At 39.7% G+C, this 22,869-nt stretch overlaps 1 protein-coding gene across 1 annotated transcript in view; it reads right to left on the reverse strand.

The window, feature by feature from the left end:
* LOC143640654 (transport and Golgi organization protein 1 homolog) overlaps positions 1 to 13,773 on the reverse strand; it is a 34,369-nt gene extending 20,596 nt beyond the window's left edge. Inside the window, exon 1 of the mRNA XM_077108309.1 lies at positions 13,693 to 13,773. The gene's annotated coding sequence lies outside the window, so the exon portion shown is untranslated. The remainder of the gene's footprint in view (positions 1 to 13,692) is intronic.
* Between the last annotated feature and the right edge of the window lie 9,096 nt (positions 13,774 to 22,869).

Raw genomic sequence — 22,869 nt, forward strand, 5'->3', positions numbered from 1 at the left:
GTTACCCCACTGAACCTTACCAACACCATGTCTTAGTACTGAGGAAGCATCAGTGATGAGATTGTCCAGGTAGCCCACGTAGGATAGTGCTTGATAGCAAAGAATAGCAAACATTCTACCATGCTGGAAGCCTGATTTTGTTCACCCAAAACTGAAAGGAAATATCATGGCAGCTGCTTTGCTTTTCTGAGTGTTTATTTACTCCAGCCTTAGGGTTACCTCTAGGAACTGCTTAACATATATTGGAGACATCTTTTTTCTTTATTGGAGTGGAACAAACAATTCAAATTATAAAATTTGTTTTTGGTAACACCAATTTAGGCATAAAGAGCTCAAGGGTAAACTTCTTGGCCTTTTTAGCATGAATATTTTAAAATATGTACTGCTTACAATTTATGGACAACACGGGCATCAAGTTACAAGGTTACTAGAAACCAAGTGGGAGGCCATAAGAAGTATTCTGGGCCAGTAAATATATAGAGGAAAGAGGTTCCAACAACACTAGCGACTGAGTCTAAAACTGAATTGGCTTATAAAAATCTTGGAGTATTTATTATTGTTATTGCAACAAACTTCTTCATCTGAATCTGAATGGCTACATCCTCCCCACCGCCCACCTCCAATCCAGGACTGGGAAGCAATTCTGTCCGCTTTCTGCACACAGAAGAGGCTGCAGTTCCCAGGTGGCCAGTGCAGATCCTTGGCCTCTTTCAAAAGCAAAAGATTACTGGCCCACCTGCTACCCTACCTCAAATATGAAGGGAGGCTTCTATGCACAGAAATGACAGGATTGAAGCAGAGTCGGGGCCGACATCGGAACACATTGCATGCCTGGACTAGGTGCTCTTCCCAAGCCTAAACTCTAGTCCCTGTTAAAAGGGAAAACCAGCCCAATCCCCAGTGCAGCAAAAGGTCGAAGGGGCCAGTGAGCCTTTCCCAAGGAGCCCCACTATCAACCTGCCACCGGGATTAGGGCCACCGAGCCCTGGAGAACATCTGCCCTGATACCACACTGGCCCAGGTCCCTGTGGCGGGGGCAGAAAAGCACTCTGCTACAGCGTGGGGAGCCCTGGGCGCGCAGCGCACAAGCCCATCACCCACTGAGATCCTAGGCGAATCCTGGAAGGGAATAAACTGAGAGCTGTCCCTGGGGAATCATGTTTCCCAACCCCCACCTCAGTCAGTAGAGAAAAATAAAACGCTGCCAACAAAAGCTGCAAACCGAGCGGGCTGGCTGGGGCGCCAGCAGAGCTGGAGGGGACACACGCAGGGTCCCAAGGCTCTTCGTCACTCCTGCACCCCACCCGTTGTCCTGCGACACCCTAGCCCAGCCCACGGGGGCTGGGGACCAGGGGATCGGAGCCCCATGCAGCCCCGAAGAGCCACCGGAGAGCCCAGGCTGCCCGCCCACCCACCCGCCTGCACACTCACTGCTACATTTGTCGTCTGCACAGAGTTTGTGCTTCCAGAAGCGCCGGCCGGTGCTCGGGTCCGGTTGGCCCAGCACTCGCCAGGTCAGACAGAGCACGAACAGCCATAAGAGCAGCCCCAGCGCCGCAGCCATGTTGTGGTCACCTCGGGGAGCCGGTGACGCGGTGGAGTAGGCTGCGGCGGGCGTAGTTGGCAGGCGTCGTCGGGCAGTGCGGGAGGCGGGGCTCAGGGAGCGGGTGGGTAGGGAGGCGTGGAGGGCGGCACCCGGGAAGGCTTAAGCCTTTCCCGGTTGACACATCAGCAGGGATATATGGGGGTCGATGCACTGGCTCTACTGGGGAACGCAGGGAGCCAGAGCTCCCCGTCCTTCTCTAGTGGAGACCTTCTCCTCAACTGAAGACCTTCTCCTCTAGTCGCTGCCGTGGCAACTAGGACTCTCTTTCTCGTCCAATCACCTGCCTTTGCTTCTGTGCCCTCACAAGCCACCCTCCGCGTGATTCCATTAGTCACCCACCCATCCCCCGCCACTCCGCCAACCGGTCCTTTCTGGCTTTCCTCAACAGTCTCATTTCTGGTCCATCCTGAACTAGCCTACTCCACTTCACCATCACTCCCATCCCCCATTCCTGGACTGGTACCTCCTTTTCTGAACTACCAAATCCCACCCATGACTTGTGACAGCTAGTCTATGGTTTCAAGCTCCCTCCCCTTCAAACTCCTAGAGGTTCCTTGAAGCCCCACCCCAAGATCCCTCTGATTAGGAAAGGGGAAAGTGGGAAAGTGAATGGAACTGTGAGTGAGGGTGTAAACTGGAGACTATGGCCTGCTTTTTTTAAGGCGGGGACAAGTGAGGGCAGAGAGATGGACAGTAGTCTTCGGGCTAAGATCTTGAGATTCTTATCTTTATCCATAAGGGAAGAAATCATTTAATTCAACAGCATATTTTTAACTTTCATTTTGTGTTACCATTCATGCCAGACGCTGGACAAAGCCCTAGCATGGTGTGGGAGTGGTTGAAAATCAAAAGACAAGATATCTGGTCGTGGTCCGAAAAAGTCCACAACTTAGTGGGAACCAACTGTCAAAATCGACTGTCAGAGAAGAAAGCTATTAGCTAACATTTCTTGAACACTTTCTTTATGTCCAGTTGTTATTCTGAAGGTTTTATACATATCAACTCATTTAATCTTCATAACAATAGTAACTTACAGTAGTAGTAGGTCCTATTCCAATCCTTATTTTAGAGTAAATTGAGGCAGTCACACATCCAGTGAGTAATGGAGCTATGTTTCAAACCCAAGGAGCAGACTCCTTTTCATCACAATCCATCAACTATCAAGCAAATGTTGTACTTTCTGACAAGAGGAGCAAAATCTGATTTAAATCATAATATAGCTGAATTACTGATATGTACAGTTAAGGGGGGGGGGGGGAAGGCACAAGCAAGCCAGCCCAAGGAAGAGTGTCTGCAATGCTCCCATCCTTGGTGGAGCCACTCTCATTTGTCTGTGACCAAGGGCTTGTTACTATAGTCTCTGCTAAAGTTATTCATCAACCTTCAACAATGAACCCATCGGTTGTTTCCCCAAATTAACTGAATCTTTAAAACTTAGAGAAAAGAATGTAGTCCACCATGTTCATAATGTTAAATAAAGAAAACAATGTAAAAAAGGTGTGCACAAACATTTGTCTACAGGGGCCATGAGAGGTCCCCGTTGGTCCAGTGTACTTCTGCGCTTTCTGGAGAACCAGTGGATCATAGAGAGAAACTGAGTCATTCTTCATTTCTTTTCTACCATGTATTTATTATGTTATAAAATGTATCTAGTAGGCATCTCTAACAACATGTTAAAAACTGAACTCATTTCACTCTCAAAATCTGCTCCTTTCAGTCTTCCCTATCTCAGAAATAAGAATGACAATTTAATTCCCATTATCCAGGTGCTCAAAGCCCAAAACTTACAAACCATCTTTGATCTCTTTTCTCTCACATTCCAACTCCAGTCCATTAGACAATATTATGTCTTTATTTTTATAATTTTATTGAGATATAGTTGACCTACAATAAATTGCAAATGTTTAAGGTGTACAATTTCATAAGTTTTGACATGAATATACCCATGAGACTATGACCAGAATCAAAAGAGTCTTTCATCCTTCTTTGTAATCCCTCCCCTCACCTTTTCTGGCTGTCTCCAAACATCTCCTGTCATTATAGATTGTTTTGCATTTTCTAGAATTTGATATAAATTATACAGCATTTTATTTATTTATTTTTCTGACTTCCTTCTTTCCAAGTAAGCATTTGAAACAGGCCCAGAATCTGACCACTCCTCTGCATCTGCTAAGCCAATATACAGGCCAAACCCACATCATAAGTCACCTGAATGATTTCCATAGCCTTCTTCTGTCCTTGCTTCTGCCCTCATTTTCCGCAATATCTATTGTCCTGATGGCAACTAGACTGATATTTTTAAATATAAATTTGATTGTGTCTCTCTGTTCAAAATCTTCCTATAGCTTCCCATTTCCAAATAAAAAGCAATGACTTTAACCAGGCCTGGTCATACTCATCTGTAATCCCAGAAGCTCGGGAGGCTGTCAGGAGGATCCTGAGTTCAAAGCCAGCCTCAGAAATGTAGTGAGTCCCTAAGCAACTCAGTGAGACCCTATCTCTAAATAAAATATTTTAAAAAGGACTGTGGGTGTTGCTCAGTGTTTAAGTGCCCCTGGAGGTTCAATCTCTGGTATCAGGAAAAAGAAAAAAGGAAAAAAAGCCATGACTTTATTATGGACTGCCCTGCCTTATTATGGACTGCTCTTAATCAATGTGACTCCCCTCATCCTTTTCTCCCCATTTCCTAACATTCTTCTCTTGCTCTGTTAGTTCCATTTAAATACACCAAGCCCACCCCTGCTTCAGAGCATTTACACTTGCAACTTTGCCTCAACCTTAACTCCCCAAATCATCTGACTAGCTAACTACCCCCTCACTTTATCATGTCTTTGTAACAGTGGCATTTCATGTGATAAAGGCCTTCCCTGGCCACCCTACACAAAATAGAGCCTCTTGCCATGACTATCAAGCCCATCACCCTGCCTTTCTTTCTCTTCAGACTTGCCTTACCACTTTAGACTTCTCTTACTACTTGCCTTACATTTGTTTATCTACTTGACTGCTCCAACCCAACCTCAAACACAATTTCCAACATGAGCAGGAAATTAGTTGTTTTGTTCGCTACTGTTACATCAGTGACTAGGGAAATGCCTAGAATGTATGAGAGAGTTAACAAATGATTTGTTGGATAAACTCATGGTTCCAATGATATTATAAATATACTACACTATTAACCTAAACACATATATTAACTATTAAGCCCCCATATATAAATAGTACTGAGAGGAAATAAGCTATGGGAACAAGGCATTTAAGGTCCACCTCTCAGCAGCATGCATCCTCAACTCCAGGAATGTACCCCTGAATGTTTGTGTTGAATAAAAACATAGTTGTTGTGGAGAGTAGTTGTTTGATTACATGATACTGGAATATTTAAGCAGATCTTTAAAAACTAGTTTTAATTTTTTCTTATTTTTCTTATTATAGAATATGGTATGTTGTAGAATTTTTCTTATTATAGAACAGAGATTAATGATAATTCATTGGTGGAAAAATCAGAATAGCAAAATGATCTAATTGCATATTATCTTCTTGATATTTACTTTGACTCATAATCAGATATAATTTTATATGCATAGTTAGTGCTTCCAGTTACTGAAGAACTAGCTGCTTAGTTTGTACAGTTTTCAATATTTTGATTTATCAGTATTATTTTTTAAACTTACTGCCTTAAAGACATATTAACTAGTCTGGTGGATAATGAGAAGAAAATTTCTCAACTGGCCACAATAAGGTAGTGGTAGTTCTTTCTACCAGGATACATACAATTAGTGGATGAATCAGCATTCACTTTTACTCATAGCATTTAAATATGTGGCATTGATGTTTAATATAAGGTTATGTTAAAAACCTTTAGAAAAGTAACAGGATAGAATGTGGTGGTGATTGTTGGCATGGAGATAAATAATCTCAAGTGCATTATTCTTTAATACCTCAAAGGGAATTCTTACGTGGTAAGGGTTGATTAATTGTTAAAGGTAAATGTATCCAGTTTGGGTGGAGGGGACATAAAATTGTAAGTATGAAGGGTTCCTAATGTCAGAGTACAATCTAAATGAGACAAGAAAAACATATCTCAAACAAATAATTGGCCGCATAATAACATATACCATTGGAAACTTGTGAAGGCACTTGCCTAGGAGCATTCAGAAGGCCTAACACTGCCATTACCAGGAAGAACCTCATCTATTGTAGATGATGTGCCAGAGAATAGTGTTAAACATTATGGAGGACTAAATCTCTCCAAGAGAGGCAACAGATTTACCCTCGCATATGAAACATTGGAAAAAAGTGGACAAAATACAAACAACAACAGTTCTCAGATATTAGATAATAAGCAGCATAAGAGTGACCTCTAAGATAAAGTTAAGCATGAGAGATGAGTGCTAGGGTTATCCAAATTTACTCCCTGGAAAGAATTTTTCAGGCCACATTCAGAGAAGGGAAACTCAAATAGAAAATCTCCTGAGTTGAAGAGATGGACTTTAAAGTCTGAAGAGACCGATGCAGGTAGAAGTCAGAGATCAGAGTAAAGGAGAGAGTAGAGAACTGCAGAGGGAGAGAGAGTGTGTACATGTACTAGTTCTCTAGACATCTATGGAGGGTTCCCCTGAAGTCTGTGGTTAAGTAACAATGGGCACACATGTAAGGCCAGAGAAAGAATTTTCAGAAAGGAACAGGATGGAAGGTGGTGGTGATTGTTGGCATGGAGATCAATTTTTGTAATCACCAGCTGGAATGGAAAATCTATAATAAAAGGGCATCAAGTAACACTGTCAGTAAAAGGCAAAAATTAGCCCAAAATTGAAGGTAACTCCTGTCTAGCAGAATCTTAAAAAGATAAAAGAATACAAAATATGTTTCCAAGATAGTTCAGCAAAAAGCTGTACACAGCTCAAGAATATTTAAAAGAATACAAAATATCCAATACTCAACAAGTTAAATTCACAATGTTTGGAATCCAATAAAAATGTATGAGGCATGCAAAGAGGTAGGAAAATATAACCCATGTTGAAAAGAAAATTAATAGAAATGATCATTAATTACACTGTGATAGAGTTATTATACAAGGACATTAATACAGTTGTATACCATATGTTCAAGATGCTATGGAAAAGCATAAGCATGTAAAGGAGAAAAAAGAAGATATAAAAGTGATCTAATTCAAACTCAGATAAAACAATGGCTAAGGTGAAAATTACACTGAATGAGATTAACAGCAAATTCTACATTGAAGAAGTCAATATCAGCAAACTGAATATGCAGTGATAAAAACTCTCCAAAATGAAACACGGAGAAAGAGACTGAACTGAACAGAGCATCAGTATGCACAGCTTCAATCAGTCCAATATATGTGTTATGGTAGTTCCTAAAAGAGGTGAGAAAAACACATTTGAAGAAATAATAAATAAAAATGTTCCATATCTGATGAACACTCAGATTCAAAAAGCTCAATGAACAAGAAAAATGATAAAGATGACAAAAATATACACTAAATGCTTAAAACCAGTGCTAAGAAAAAAATTGAAAAGCATCTACAGAAAACAGATACCATTATGTACAAAGGAGTGAGAGTAAAATGTCAAAATTCATTCAAGAACCATGCAAACCAGAAAACAGTACATCAATATTTTCAAGTTCTGAAAGAAAAAAACACTGACATCCTAGAATTGCATTCCAAATGAAAATAGATTTCAAAATGATGTACTCTTTAATGCAAAAGAATTAAGTTAAACCCTACCCCACATAAAAATTACCTCAAAATGGACCACAGACATAAATGTAAGAACTCAAAATGGACAACACATATATATGTAAGAACCAAAACCAAATGTAAGAAAGCATAAGTAAATCTTGGAGTAGACAATGACTTCGTAGTTAAGACACCAAAGGCCCAAGCACCAAAAGAAAAAATAATAAAGTAATAAACTTCATCAAATTTAAAACTTTTAAAGGCTACCATCGAAGAAAGTGAAAATACAATCATAGAAGAAAATATTTACAATTCATGTAGTTAGAATATAACTACCCAGAATATATAAGCAATTCTTATTGTTCAATATGAAAAGACAAATGGCAAGAAATTAGAATAGACATTTCTCCAAAGAAAATAAGCAAAAGCCAATAAGCAAATGAAAGGACACTCAGCACCATTAGGGAAATGTACAACCTCAGTGAGATACTACTTCACATCTATTAAGATGGTTATAATCAAAAAGGTAATAATAAGTTGGCAAGGATGTGGATCAATGGGAGCCCTCACACACTACTGGTAGGGATAGACTACAGACCTAAATGTAGCAGCTAAACCTATACAACTTCTGGAAGAAAATATAAAAAGCTGCTTGGCAGAGACTCTCTCTGCCTCATGCTCTCTTTTTTCTCTCTCTCCTCTCAGAAATTGATCAGACTTAAAAACTTTGTCTCATGCTGGGCATGGTGGTACATACCTGTAATACCAGTGGCTCAAGAGGCTGAGGCAGGGGGATTGCAAATTCAAAGCCAGCCTCAGCAAAAGTGAGGCACTAAGCAACTCAGTGAGACCCTGTCTCTAAATAAAATACAAAATAGGACTGGGTATGTGGCTCAGTGGTGGTATGCCCCTGAGTTCAATCCCCAGTGCTAAAAACAACAACAACAACAAACTTTGTCTATTCTATATTCATTGTTATGGAAATGGAAAGGTAAGCTGACAGACTAGGACAAAGTATTGGCAAAACATATATCTCTCAAGAGAATGATATCTAGGATATACAAATGATTCTTGCAACTTATTAATAAGAAAAATGACCCAATTTGAAAGGATGGGCAGAAGATTTTTTTCTTCACCAACGTAGATACAAATATGGTGAATGTGCACATGAAAGGATATCCAACATAATTATGGTTGCAAATGTAAAATAAGCTCGGGTGTCTACGTCTATCCCGACGGTGAATATATGATGGGCTCACATGATAAATCCAAAAAAACCAATGGATATTATAGCCCACACTATTCCTATATAACCGAATGGTTCCTTTTTACCTGAATAATATGTTACGATGTGGAAAATTATGCCAAATCCTGGGAGAATAAGAATGTAAACTTCGGGATGTCCAAAAAATCAGAATAAACGTTGATAAAGGATAGGATCTCCACCTCCAGCGGGGTCAAAAAATGTGGTATTAAGGTTACAATCTGTAAGAAGTATAGTAATTCCTGCTGCAAGAACTGGAAGAGACAAGAGTAGTAGTACCGCTGTAATTAGTACAGATCATACGAATAAAGGGATTTGATATTGAGATATAGCGGGTGGTTTTATATTGATAATTGTTGTAATAAAATTAATTGCACCTAAGATTGATGATACCCCTGCTAAGTGAAGGGAGAAGATGGTCAGGTCTACTGAGGCTCCTGCATGAGCGAGATTTCCAGCTAGTGGGGGGTATATGGTTCAACCTGTTCCTGCACCTGCTTCAACTATAGAGGAAGCAAGTAAGAGGAGAAATGAGGGGGGAAGAAGTCAGAAGCTTATATTGTTTATACGTGGAAATGCCATATCAGGAGCTCCAATTATTAGGGGTACTAATCAGTTTCCGAATCCGCCAATTATAATTGGTATTACTCTAAAAAAAATTATAACAAATGCATGAGCAGTAACGATAACATTGTAGATTTGATCATCACCTAATAGAGCTCCAGGTTGACCTAGTTCAGCTCGGATTAGTAGACTAAGTGCAGTTCCTACTATACCAGCTCAAGCGCCAAATAGAAGGTAAAGTGTACCAATATCTTTATGATTAGTTGAGAAGAATCAACGGTTGATGAACATAGGTAGGTGGTAAAATGGCTGAGTAAGCATTAGACTGTAAATCTAAAGACAGAGGTTGAATCCTTTTTTTACCAAGTCCTGAGGTGAATGAGTCATATTGAATTGCAAATTCAAAGGAGCAGCTTCAACTCTGCCAGGGCTTCTCCCGCCTTTTTTCTTATGGCAGGAGAAGTAGATTGAAGCCAGTTGAGTAAGGCGTTTAGCTGTTTGAAATGTAAATCAAAACTGCAGTGTTATTATACATACAGTAGGATGGACAACAATTAAGACTGATCATAACAAATGTTGACAAAGATGAAGACTATGGTATCTCTCTTAGAACTGCAGACTATAACATGTAGTACAAACAATGGCACAAACTGTTAGCAAACTGTTTGGCAGTTGCTTTAAAAATTAAATCACATCTGTCGAGATATTTACTCCAGAGAAATAAAAGCATACATCCACACCGAGACTTGTGCTCAACTATTCATGGTGGTTTTATTTGTAATAGTCAAAAAATCCCCAATGTTGGACTGTGGGAACATGTCATGCCTCAGAACCCTTATACTCATATTAACCATATAGTATGCATTTGATTACTAACTATTCCATGAATGTAGAGATTGATTTTTTTACTGTTAATAGAACTTCTCTTTTATTAAATATAACAGACAAAAGAAAATCATGTATAGCACAATGAATTATCACAAAGTAAACATATCCACTAAACCCTAACCCAGGTCAAGAAATTGGACATCAAATGCACCTTCATGAGCCCTCTCTCATTGCTCCCCTAATTATTCCCTCCGCTCCCCCAGAGTTAGGCACTATTTTAACTTCTAATAACAAGGATTAGTTTTGCCTGTTTTGTTACTTTATTCAGTGTAATCATACACATGTGTTCTTTCGTGTGTGGCTTTTTTAGCTCCATATGTATTTTTATAAGATTTATCCAAGTTGTTGAATGTGAATGTACTTCTTATTTTCATTGCTTAATAATTTTCCACTGTATAAATATAACCTGGTTTCCTTAAAAAAAATACCCAATGTATATCAATAGGAAAATAGATAATAAATTTTGGAAACATACTTAGCAAGAATAAAGAACTATTGATAATAGCAAAAACAGGGAGATTCTAAATGAAATAAACTAGACAAAAAGTAATATGCATTGAAAAATTCTTTTTTGTACTCCCTAGTACAACTATCCAAGGGTGCTCTACTGCTGAGCTACATCCCCAGCCCTTTTTATTTTATTTATTCATTTATTATTGTTGTTGTTATTATTATTATTATTATTATTATTATTATTATTATTATTATTATTATTTGCTATCAGAGATGGAACTCTTGGGAACTCAACCACTGAGCCACATCCCCAGCCCTCTTTTGTATTTTATTTAGACATAGGTCCCACTGAGTTACTCAGGGCATCATTAAGTTGCTAAGGTTGGCTTTGAACTCCCAATTCTCCTGTTTCACCATTCTGAGCCACTGGGATTACAGGTGTGTGCCACCATGCCCAGTTTAGTTTTTATTTTGAAACAGAGTCTGGCTCAGTTCCCCAAGTTTACCTCAAACTTGCGATCCTCCAGCCTCAGCCTCCTAAATATCTGGGATTACAGACTCTGCCACCACCTCCCGGCAGATTCAGTTATATTTAAAGGTAGAAAGTTATAAACCAGGTGAATCATAGTAAAGGTCTTAGTAAAAAATTAATAAAAATAAGAGCACTATGCTTGGTCACAATATGGTAAGTCAGAAAATGACAACAAATATCCATTTTCTCTCAGGTTGACCAGAACAATATCATTTCTCAATGGATTTGAAAGGGTCTCCTTCCTTCTTTCCCTGCCCTCCCTCCCTCCCTCCCTCCCTCCCTCCCTTCCTTCCTTCCTTCCTTCCTTTCTGAGTTTTGGTGTGTGTGTGTGTGTGTGTGTGTGTGTGTACATCATCTTCTGTGCCAGTGTAAGAGGTTTAGGCAATGGATCAACCTTTACACCTGTGCCTAAGGACCCCAATCTTGGATCTATCTACAAGGGTGGAGGTGACTCTAGATCCTCATTATAATCTCGAGACTGGGAACTCCTAAAAAATAAACAGGTCTTTCTTGGTAACACCAGTTTCCTCTTTGGTAAGAGTTAGTGTAGTGGGAGGGTGGCAAGGGCCCTACCCTGCCACAAAATAAATGCTGAAATGTATTTTGGTACAAATTGTAAACACTAAAGAGTTAAAAGTAAGAGATGAGTCTTGGGATTTGAGTTAGACCTGGATAAGTACATAGGATTCAGATTCTAAAAAGAGAATAAAAGGCAAGTGAATTAAACAGCATAAGAAAGACTCAGCAGAAAGAAATATGTTTAAAGGACAGTAAGGACACCTCATTTTGCTAAGAGAAAAGGATTCTATAAAGGATGACATATTTGTGTGCTTAGGTCAGATTATGAAATTCCTTGAAAATCAAGCATAAGGATTTAGACTTAATAGAATAAAAATGCAGAAAATATTAGACTTTAAGTAAAGGGATCATATAACTTAAGTGGAATTTAAACAAGTATCTTGTCCTTAAATCCAGGGAAGATGGAGGTTTAGGCTGGGCATGACCAGTAGGGCTGAGGCATTCCCCACAATTAAAAAGTCACGTCGAAGTGTACTGTACTAATGGGAGTGAGTCATATACAAGGCAAGGTCTTCTGCCAGCATCTACTGTTTGTCTAGCCCTGACAAATATTATTCCACTTTCAACTGTACAAAGAAAGAAACTCAAACATCTGAAATTGCCACTAATATATGGCATGTATATGAGTTCCTGTTTCTGGTTCTGCCTAATTTACCTTGGCATTCTTTTCATGGAGGTCAAATATTTGGTGTGTTGAAATAAATGCAGAACAGATATTGGGGACATATGGCCTATACATCTCAATTTCCACAGTGCACTGTTTGGCTTTTTTTTAATATTTATTTTTTAGTTTTCAGCAGACACAACATCATGGTTTGTATGTGATGCTGAGGATCGAACCTGGGCCGCACACATGCCAGGCGAGCACGCTACCACTTGAGCCACATCCCCAGCCCCGCACTGTTTGGCTTGATCCATTTAGTTTTCAGAAATATAAATTACTTCCTTACCAGAACAACAGCAGAAATAAGGAATATAGCCAAAAGGATTGTAGTAAGAGTCAGAAGTCTAATTGTGTGACTATAGGCAAATCATTAACTTTTCTGAGTCTCAGATATTTTATCTATACAAATATGGGTCAAAGTTAAAATTGTATAGTTCATTTTTTAAGAAGAAAATGAGATAATATATGAAAGATTGCCCATTTATGTGGTTTAAATAATTAAACAGCAAAATCCTGGCTGTTACAGCCAATATAGACAATTGACAAAGCAACAAAAGTCTTGGCAATAAATGCTTTCATCACTAAGGAGCCATTTTTAGATAGTGCCTACTCTGGAAACTGTTCTCTTCTCACTGAAACAAAGTAAGGCTGATAACATACTACCAAAGTGTGCTTGGAAGATCACAAGCACCTCTTGGAGGAGACAGAGAGAGTGGAGGAGAAAATATGTTCTTTGGGATAACATATAGTCTACCAGAGCATACATTGAAGCAAAGCAAGCCCTCCTGAATCTTCAGCATTTTAACTGATGCATGCAGTATAAAATTAGAAACAGGATCATAAACACTATTATGAAGACTATACTCAGTGGGGGACACTGATCAAACATATATGGGAATGTAAGTTCTCTGTGATTAGTATGAAAGCTCAGTCTTACCCAAATTCACATGAAATTTGAAATGATTTGGAATACATAAGAGGATCAGTGAATGACATCAAACCCAAATGATGAAATAGAGAATCTGAACATGATCTTTCTCTTATTTCTCACTGATCCCTTAGAACCACCAATAGAAATATAATATTAACTCTACATGTAAATTAAATTTTCTAGAAGTCATATTTTAAAAAGTAAGACAGATGAGCTTCATTTAATAATACATTTTACATAATTCAATATATTCAAAATGTCATCCTTTTAACTTGTAATCAAAATAAAAATATAACTGTTATTTTACACTCTTCATAATAAGTCTTTGATATCTGACTTATGGCACATCTCAGTTCAAACTGGGCACATTTAAAGACAGTCGCAGCATAAGAAAGTAGGGATTGTAAATTAACACTAGGCCATATCATATATTTGCACTTATTTTAAAGAAAAGCCAAGTTTAAAAGTATGTTTTAGGTTTTAAAATATTTTTGGCCAACCTCTCTTGGTACTTACGCAGAAGTGAGAAAAGATGATTGAAGGTATCTCAACATCCCTCTTTTTTTTTTTTTTTTCACTCAGAGGTTAAGATTTCTGTTGCAATAGCTAGGGATTGCACTGTCATTTCAGATGAATCTCAAGTCTGTAATCAAAAAGTGTAAGTCATCATTAGGTTCCTACACTTGTCATTCTTTTATTATTTTTCATTTTTATCTTAAATATATTTATTTCTTGACAAACATAAAGAACTAAAGAATTATATTTAAATGGATAAGAAAACAATTTGACTGCATAAAATTCCTTTTTGTTTTAGGTAGACCTACTGGTACAAACAAGTAACCTGGGTGGTCTATTTTTCTTTGGTAACAGGGATTGAACTCAAGGGCTCTAGACCACTGAGCCACATCTCCAGCCCTATTTTGTATTTTATTTAGAGATAGGGTCTCACTGAATTGTTTAGGGCCTTACTTTTGCTGAGGCTGACTTTGAACTCAGGATCCTCCTTCCTCAGCCTCCAGAGCCACTGGGATTACAGGCATGCAGCACTGCACCCGGCACCTGCTCTGTTCTCTTACTTAACTGCAACTGTGTTTTCCTTGCAGTTAAGTAAGAGACCTTGGTAGATTACTTCTTTGCACCAGGGTTTCTTGATAGAACTCTATTGGTACTTTGGTTTGGACTCTTCCTTCTAGCTGAAGGTTATATACTATCTATGGGCCTGGCCAAAAAATCTTAGTAGTTTCCTCAGTCATGGTGAAACAACAACAAAATGCCCCCAGGCATTTCTAAACTTCTCTTGATAAGATAGTATCACTCTTCCAGTTTGAGAGTCACTGCTTGAAACTTAAGTTAAACTCTGATCATTTAACAAAGCACCTTTAGTTGTAAGTATCCTATATTTTGTAGTTTGCAAGTATTCTGTATTTTGTAATTTCTCTTATCAGCTAAAAAGAAAGGATTATAAAATCAACATTTAAGGCCGGGCTTCATGATGCACACTGTAATCCCAGTGGCTCTGGAGGCTGAGGCAGGAGGATCTTGAGTTCAAAGTCACCCTCAGCAATTTAGCAAGGCCTTTAGTAATTATGGATTCCCTATCTCAAAATAAAAAATGTAAAAAAGGGCTGGTGATGTGGATCAGTGGTTAAGCACCTAGATTCAATCCCCTCAATCCTCCACAAATCAACATTTTAAAAACCAGAAGCACTAAAATATCAAAGAAACCCAAAGGCCCTTGTAAACACAACTGACTTTGCTTCAAAGTTTTTTTTGCTTTTTGTTTTCCACTTCAAGTTAACACTACCTTTAAAAAAAATTCACATTTTTGAATTTATTTTTTCTGACATCTAAGAGGGATCTTACATTTTTCTACTTCCCTTTCCAAGACTATTCCCTCCTTTGCACTGTGTAATCTTAAATTTAAATCTGAATTAGTTGCATTGATTTTCCTTTGTGTTAATAGTCAAATTATGATACAATTTGAATTATTGAAATGCATATGGAGGGGTTTATTTTCTTATTTATAATGAAAACTCATGTTTTTAAAATTAGCACCTAGGGGACTATAGGTAGAGACTTAATATGTAGAGTCCTCAGCATGATAATTGTAATTAAATAAACACAAATCAGTTCATGATAGCTGATTTCATTTACCATTATAATCAACTTTCTCCTCTATAAAACAGCACAATTAGTCCTAAATTGACATTCACTAATTGTATATTAGAGTTTCAAAGAAAACACTGAAGAGTTAGTGACTATCATAATGATTGAGATGTGTTTTGACATCAGTAATTATTATTATTTTTAAGATGGGGGTCTTGCTATGTTGCCTAACCTGATCTCCAACTCCTGGAGTCAAGCAATCCTCCTGGCTTGGCCTTCTGAGTAGTTAGGACTACAAGTCACCAAACCAGCCCAGTAATTATTGTTTAGTAGATCTCTTTTTGGACACTAAAATCACTACTAATATGATTGTATATGTTTGAAATTGGTCTTATGAGCAACATACAGATTTGATGCAATTCCCATCAAAATACCCACAAATTGGTGTGAACATACTTTGTATACAACCAGAGATATGAAAAACTGTGCTCTATATATTTAATATGAATTGTAATGCATTCTGTTGTCATATATATATTTAAAATAATAATAATGATAATAATAATAATAAGTGTCATTTTTCCAGAACTAGAAAAAACATTCCTGAAATCCATTTGGAAGAGCTCCATCCCCCACTGTTTTCATCTCCCATAGCACCACACTGAGGCCCAAGCCAGTAATCATAGTGTGTCTTTGGGCAACAAAAACCATGGCAATATATAATATGCTAAACTCTTTCCAAAGTAGTACCAATTTATATTCCACTGGTAATCTGATTAGGGTTTTCTTTTGTCAGTATGTTCCTTAACATTTGTTAATTTCAGAATTTTTTTTTATATCTGCTAGTTTATTGGGTATAGTGGTCTCATATATTTTTTAAGAAAATAATAGCTTTATTGAAAATTGAGAAAATAGTTTATATGCCACATATATATACCCACTTAAAGCATATAGTTTTTAATATATTCATAAAGTTGCCCAGTAATCATCACCACCATTAAATTTGGAACATTTTCATCACCCCAGAAAGAAACCCTGAACTCTCCATTTCTTCATAAGCTTCTAGGCAACCACTAATCTACTCTCTGTCTTTAGAGATTTATGTATTCTGGGAATCTCATGCAAGTGGAACCATCTATACAATATATGCTCACTTAGCATAATGATTTTAAGGTTGCAAGTAACTGTATTTCATTCCTTTTTGTTGTTGAATAACATGCCATTGTATAGAGATACCACATTTAACCATTCCATGTTTATCAATTGATCGACATTTGGGTGGTTTCTACTTTTTGAATAATATTGCTGTGAATATTTATGTTCAGATTTATTTTTCTTGAATATGTTCCTAAGAGTGAGATTTCTGGATTATATAACTATGTTTAACCTTTGGAAGGAGCACTAGATTGTTTTCCAAAATAGCTGCACTATTTTATTTATTTATTTATTTTTGCATTTTATTAAAATTTAAAATTAGATTTATTTTAATGTAAACCTCCTTAACTTACAAATGCAAATTATTATTTAAAAATATTACACATTTACATGTGTAGTGTTTGCCAGTCTTGAGAGATCTAAGTCAAATCATGTACAGAATGACATGTAAACTGAATGAAAAGCTGAGACACCAGCGCTCACCGAACTTTAATAATGCACATTACAAGTCACACTTTGGAAAGCAAGCCCGAGAGCTCAGGCAACATCTTTCCATAGAAATGGCAGTTCAAAGGCACAGCACGTCTGAGCAGAGCGTGGAGCATTAGATCCAGAGCCAATCTGATCTGCAACCCTCCCTTCTCGGAGTCCTTGTTTCCTAGCTCTACCTCCAAATGGAAATGTCAGGGACGGAAAAAGGCCTATTTGGTCATTACTGTGTCCATTCTGGGCAGCTCAGAGGTCATCCCTACAGTCAGGTTCCAGGGCTTTGCAGAATCCAGTTCTAATCGTCTCAAAGGACGGCTTCCTTCACTCGGAGAGACTATTCCACAGTTAGCCTTTCAGTCCGGGCCCCACAAGTAGTGTTGCCCGAGCGGCAGGGACATCCCAGCACCCCGGGGAGAGGGAGGGAAGTGAGCGGGGATCAAACACCCTACAGCACGTATGTCGCCCTTTCCAACCACACACTCTGCCGCCAGCCGGCCCTCCGCCGGCTCAGGCGGTGACACTGGAAGAGAACCCGCGGCGGCCCAGCCCCAGGGACGCCGCTGAGGCAGGGTGTCGGCCGCGCGGGGCCTCGCCCACTGCCTGGGAGGGCTCAAGGCGCCCGGGTCCTGCCGGACGGGGCGGCTGCAGGCTAACTCCCGGGGTCCGAGGGCGGCTTCGCAGAGAACAAAAGCGCGCTCCCGGTGGCCGCCACACGGCGCCGAGTGCCGCCAACCCCACCGCTCCACCCCGCGTCGTGGCCGGCGGCCGCCCGGGGCGCACAGCGCAGCGCGGCAGAGACGATCCCTTCAGCGATGGGCGTGAAGCCGGCTGCAGCCGGAGCCCTGGGGCTGGCGATGCGATCCGGCCCCCCATGCCAGGCGGACCCGCGGCGGGGGAGGGGAGGGCGGCAGGGGCGGCGGGTGGGGGGTGCGACCGACCTGTCGATCAGGAACTTGTGGTCCCCCATCCAGGGATGAGGTGCTGTCCCTGCTCCTGGGCCAGGGCCCGCTTGTCGTCCGGAACGGCTTGCAGGCATAGCCGAACACCAGCAGCTCCGCTCGACTGTCCCCGCCCCGGGCGCCACCGGCCAGGCCTCCTCCTTCGCGCTGCCATTCCTCTCGGGCTTGGCGCGCCTCCGCCCGCGCGGTACATGACAGCGTCCCCGGCTTCCCCGCGGGTGCTGCTCCGCGCGATGTCCCCGATGGCTTGCCTGGCTTACCCCCTCAGTCAAAGGCGCTGCATCCTGGCAGCAACCTTAACATGGCCGCCATGGCGGGCCACAAAATGGAGGAAGCTCGACTTCCGGCAGGGGGGGCCGCACTTCCAGCTAGGGTAGTGGCAGATTCGCCAGGACCAGGAGCCGCTGGAAAATAAGTAGGCCTTCCTTTTCGCTTTCCGACGGAGCTGCCGTGCTCAGGGGACCCACATTGTTTTCATGTTCTCCGGAGGTGCTCGGCAACATGACGAAAGCGCTGCCGGACGCCGAGCGCCCGCTTCAGCTGTGGCTGGTGGGGCCGCGATGGCGTCTGGGCGGGGGCCCTCCCAAGATGCCGTGCATGACCGCGGTGCCGCCGGGTCGCTTAGGGGTCTGGCACCCGCCTTGGAAGGTGCCCGAGGCTCCTGAGTGCTGGGCAGCGCGCGTCTCTGTCTGGCCCGTGGCCTCCCCACGTGGGGCTCTGACCCAGCGCTTTTGGTTCAGAAGGTCAGGAGCTGGAGGGCCACGGGTCCTGCGGGTAGACAGCCCGTTTACACCGGGACAGGAGGCGAACATTCCCCTTTGTGTGCCTGGAGCCCCCCGCGGGGGGGGGGGGGGGGGGGGCCGGGGACGTCTTCCTGCCAGGAACGTGACAGCGAGGCCTGGCCCTCTCCGGGGTGGGCGGGTCCTGCAGTTTCCCGTGTCGCCCCTCGGCTCACATCCGTGGTGCTTGGAGGTAGCACCCTGGGTAGTGCAAGAGTACCATTGCCTACACGCTCAGGGGCTGCTCGGCCTGCCGGCCCCTCCCTGGTGCGAGGCCTCGCCAGGTGCGGCCCTGGGGCTGGAGGAGCGCCACCCACGCTCCGCACAGCCTCAGATGCTGGGCACCAACCGAAAACATGCCGACCTGCAGTACCCGTTTCTTGAAAATTGGCTGCACTATGTTAAATTACCACCATTATCAATGGAAGGGTACTAAAGTCCATAGTATCTGTGGTTTTGATTTGCATTTCTATAGGGACTAATTATGTTGAGCTCTTTTCATGTGCCTGTGAGCCATTTGTATGCCTTTGGAGAAATTTATATTTATATCTTTTGCATATACTTTGATTAAACCATTAATTTTTAGTTATTGGGTCATGAGTTCTTTATATATTCTAGACAGAAGTCTCTTAATAGATAGACTTAATAGAAATCTCTTAATAGGAGATATTTTCTCCTATTCTGTAGGTTGCCTTTTTACTTTCTTGCTGATGTCCTTTGAAACACAATTTTTTTTTTGAAGTCCAGTTATGTGTTTTTGCTTTTGTTGCTTGTGGTTTTGTTGGCATATCCAAGAAACCATTGCCCACTTCAAGGACACAGAGATTTTCACTTACAAGAGTTTTATAATTTTAACTCTAGCATTTAGGTCTTTAATCTATTTTGAGTTAATTCTTGTGTGTGACATGAGTTAGGAAACAATCTAACTAAATTATTATGCATGTGAATGTCCAGTTGTGCCAACATAGTTGTTGAAAACAAGTATTTTCTTACTGAATTGTCTCGGTACCCTTCTTGAAAATCAGATACCATAAACATGAAGGTGTTGTTCCTGTACACTCAGTTTTCTGTCATTGATCTATGTATTTTCGTCCTTACACCTATATCATACTGTCTTGCTTACTGTAGCTTTGTAATGAATTTGTAAAGTCATGGTATGAATCTTCCAACTTTGTTCTTTTTAAAAAATTTTTATTCTATTCTCAGTCCCTGGGATTTTCATATAAATTATAGTTAGCTTGTCCATTTATACAAAAAGATTACCTGCACTTTTGATAGAAATTATAGGACTCCGTAGACTAGTTTAACAATAGTAGTCTTCCAACCTATGTATCTGAGGTGTCTTTATATTTATTTGGGTCTTTTGAAATTTGTTTCAACAATATTACTTTTCAGATGGAACTTTTCATCTCTTTTTTAAAACGTACACCTTTTATTTTTAGTTTTTGATGCCTTTACAAATGGCATTGTTTTCCTAATTTTATTGTTTGCTTCTTCATTGTAAATTCATTTATTGTATTTATCTTGTACCTGGCAACATTGATGAATTCATTTATTAATTCTAATAAATTTTTAATGGAATTTTAGAATTTTCTAGACAGAAAATATAGTTTTCCTTTTCAGTCTAGATGTCTTTTCTATAATTTGCTGTAAGCCCTAGCTAAAACCTCCAGTATAATGAATAGACATAGTGATGGGGGACATTCTTATCTTGTTCTTGATTTTAGGGAAAAAAGCATCCAATCTTTCACTATTAAATTTCATGTTTGCTGTAGGTTTTTCATAGATACTGTTTAATCAGATTGTGGAAAGTTCCTAGATTGTTGATGGTCACAATATGATCATGTGGTTTTTGTTCTTTGGTCTACTGATTTGGTTTAGATCAGTAGATCTTTATTTACATTAATAGATTTTCAGTTGTTAATCCAACCTTGCATTCCTAGAATAGATCCCACTTGAGCATGATGTATTATTCTTTTAACAATAGCTCAGTTTACTATTGTCTTAACAGAAGTTCTCAATACTAAACGACTTTTCTCTCTCTCTTTTTTTTTTTTGTGATGCTGGGGATTGAACTCTGGGCCTTCACCAAATGACTTTAAAAAATTTTTTATCTTCAGGCAGATGAAAATGATTATGCATACAGTTCAGCAACCCAAAGTATGCTCAGTGACAGCTGGAAGACATCTGTAAATATTTGTGGATTGATTAAAACTCCTGGAGTTTGGGACCCTTTTGTGAAGAGTTATGTAGAGGTAAGTAGACTTTTCATAAAATTGTATTGGTTTTATTTTTGTCTTAAGCCTATGCAGAGATTGCATGCCTAATTATCTTAATTGATCAGGAGGAAATTTAATGGAAAAAAATGTAAATCTAACTAAATAAATAGAAAAAGAGTATGGCATATTTCTTTCTTGGTCTAAATAATTCGGGTTTTTTGTGGGGAGGAGGTGGTGGCAGGTACCAGGGATTGAACTCAGGGACACTCAACCACTGAGCCACATCCCCAGTTCTTTTTTGTATTTAGAGACAGGGTCTCACTGAATTGCTAACACCTCGCTTTTGCTGAGGCTGGCTTTGAACTCTGTCCTGCCTCAGCCTCCCAAGCTGCTGGGATTGCTGGTGTGCATCACTGCACCTGGCATTTTGTTTATTAATAAGCTGTTGATGTTACTTTTTTTTCATTAATGGATAAACTGTCTGGGCCTCACCAAATGACTGATCACCAAATGGTGATCAAGATGAAGCCTGAAAGATAGCCAAATATCTACAAAGTAAATAACAATATAATTATAAGTGTCTGTTCTGTATTATTCTTGTTGAGCTTAAAAGCTGAAAGATCTTTTATGATTTGGTGGGATATAAAAAGAAGTGAACAAAAAAATCTGAATCTAGGTCACAATATATGAGATGAATAATAATGGCTTTTAGAAAGTTTATGAAGATTCTCTATCATCTCAAAGTCATTGTAAAAAGGCCATTTGTGGGCAGTGGTTATAGCTCCATGGTAGAGTGCTTGCTCAGCATGTGTGAGGTACTGGGTTCGATCCTTAGCACCACATTTAAAAAATAGTAAATATATAAAATAATGGTATTGTGTAAAATATTTTTTAAAAAATTTATTTTTTAAAAAAGTCATTTGTCAGAGGGCTTTGATACTGAACAATAGGAATAAATTTTCAAAATAAATCATTCTTTGAAAATTTGAGTACTTAAAGTGCTGAACATGAAAAGATGGAAACAAAATGGAAGAAGCTATAATTGTTATGCACTCTTTTGTGACTGAAGTTATAAATGGGGCACTGAGGTTAGTAAGCATCATATTTTAGTCATTAATATTTTTGCTATGAAGCTGGGTGAGGTGGGATTACACTCCTGTAATTCCAGCAGCTGGGGAGGCTGAGGCAGGAGGATCACAAGTTCAAAGAAGCCTCAGCAAAAGCGAGGTGTGAAGCAGAGACAGGTGAGACCCTGTCTCTAAATAAAATACAAAATAGGGATGGGGATGTGTCTCAGTGGTCGAGTTCCCCTGAGTTCGATCCCTGTCCTCCCACCCCCAAATTATATATATTCTTGCTTTGAGGACATGAATTTCTTATAGGAATAGTTCTTATGTTGAAATTACTACTTTTTTTTCAGTAACAAAATAGCACAAGGAAAAATGAACTTTATAGTCCTCTATTTTAAGGTGATTTTTTTTCATAGATGATGTAACATATATGCTAGTGGAAGCATGTTCCTTCTGTGGTACTATTTGTCAATTTTGTACTCAGCAATGAAGTTGTGTATTATCTTTTGTATCTTATAAAATTCAGCTAAGATATTATAACTTATTTTATATAGATGTTGGAATTCTATGGTGATCAAGATGAAGCCCGAAAGATACTTACTAATTATGCTTATGATGAAAAGTTCCCATCAAATCCGAATGCCCATGTATACTTATACAATTTTCTAAAGAAGGAAAAGGCACCAAGAGTGAAACTGTTAAGTGTGCTTAAGGTATAGATTTTTTATTTCACTATTTGAATAGTTTTGGAGGTTTATGTTCAGACATTTCGGGGTTATTGTTTTCTAACTTTTTATATTATAGCACTCATAGAAAATGACATTGTATGAATAGTATGCTGAGGTATACAGAGAAAGTTGCTCCCTCTGCAGGCTCTAGGAAGACACTCTACTTCTACTAAGGAGAGAGGATCTGT

This window comes from Callospermophilus lateralis, unplaced genomic scaffold, assembly GCF_048772815.1.
Source record: "Callospermophilus lateralis isolate mCalLat2 unplaced genomic scaffold, mCalLat2.hap1 Scaffold_44, whole genome shotgun sequence".
Classification (NCBI taxonomy): domain Eukaryota; kingdom Metazoa; phylum Chordata; class Mammalia; order Rodentia; family Sciuridae; genus Callospermophilus; species Callospermophilus lateralis.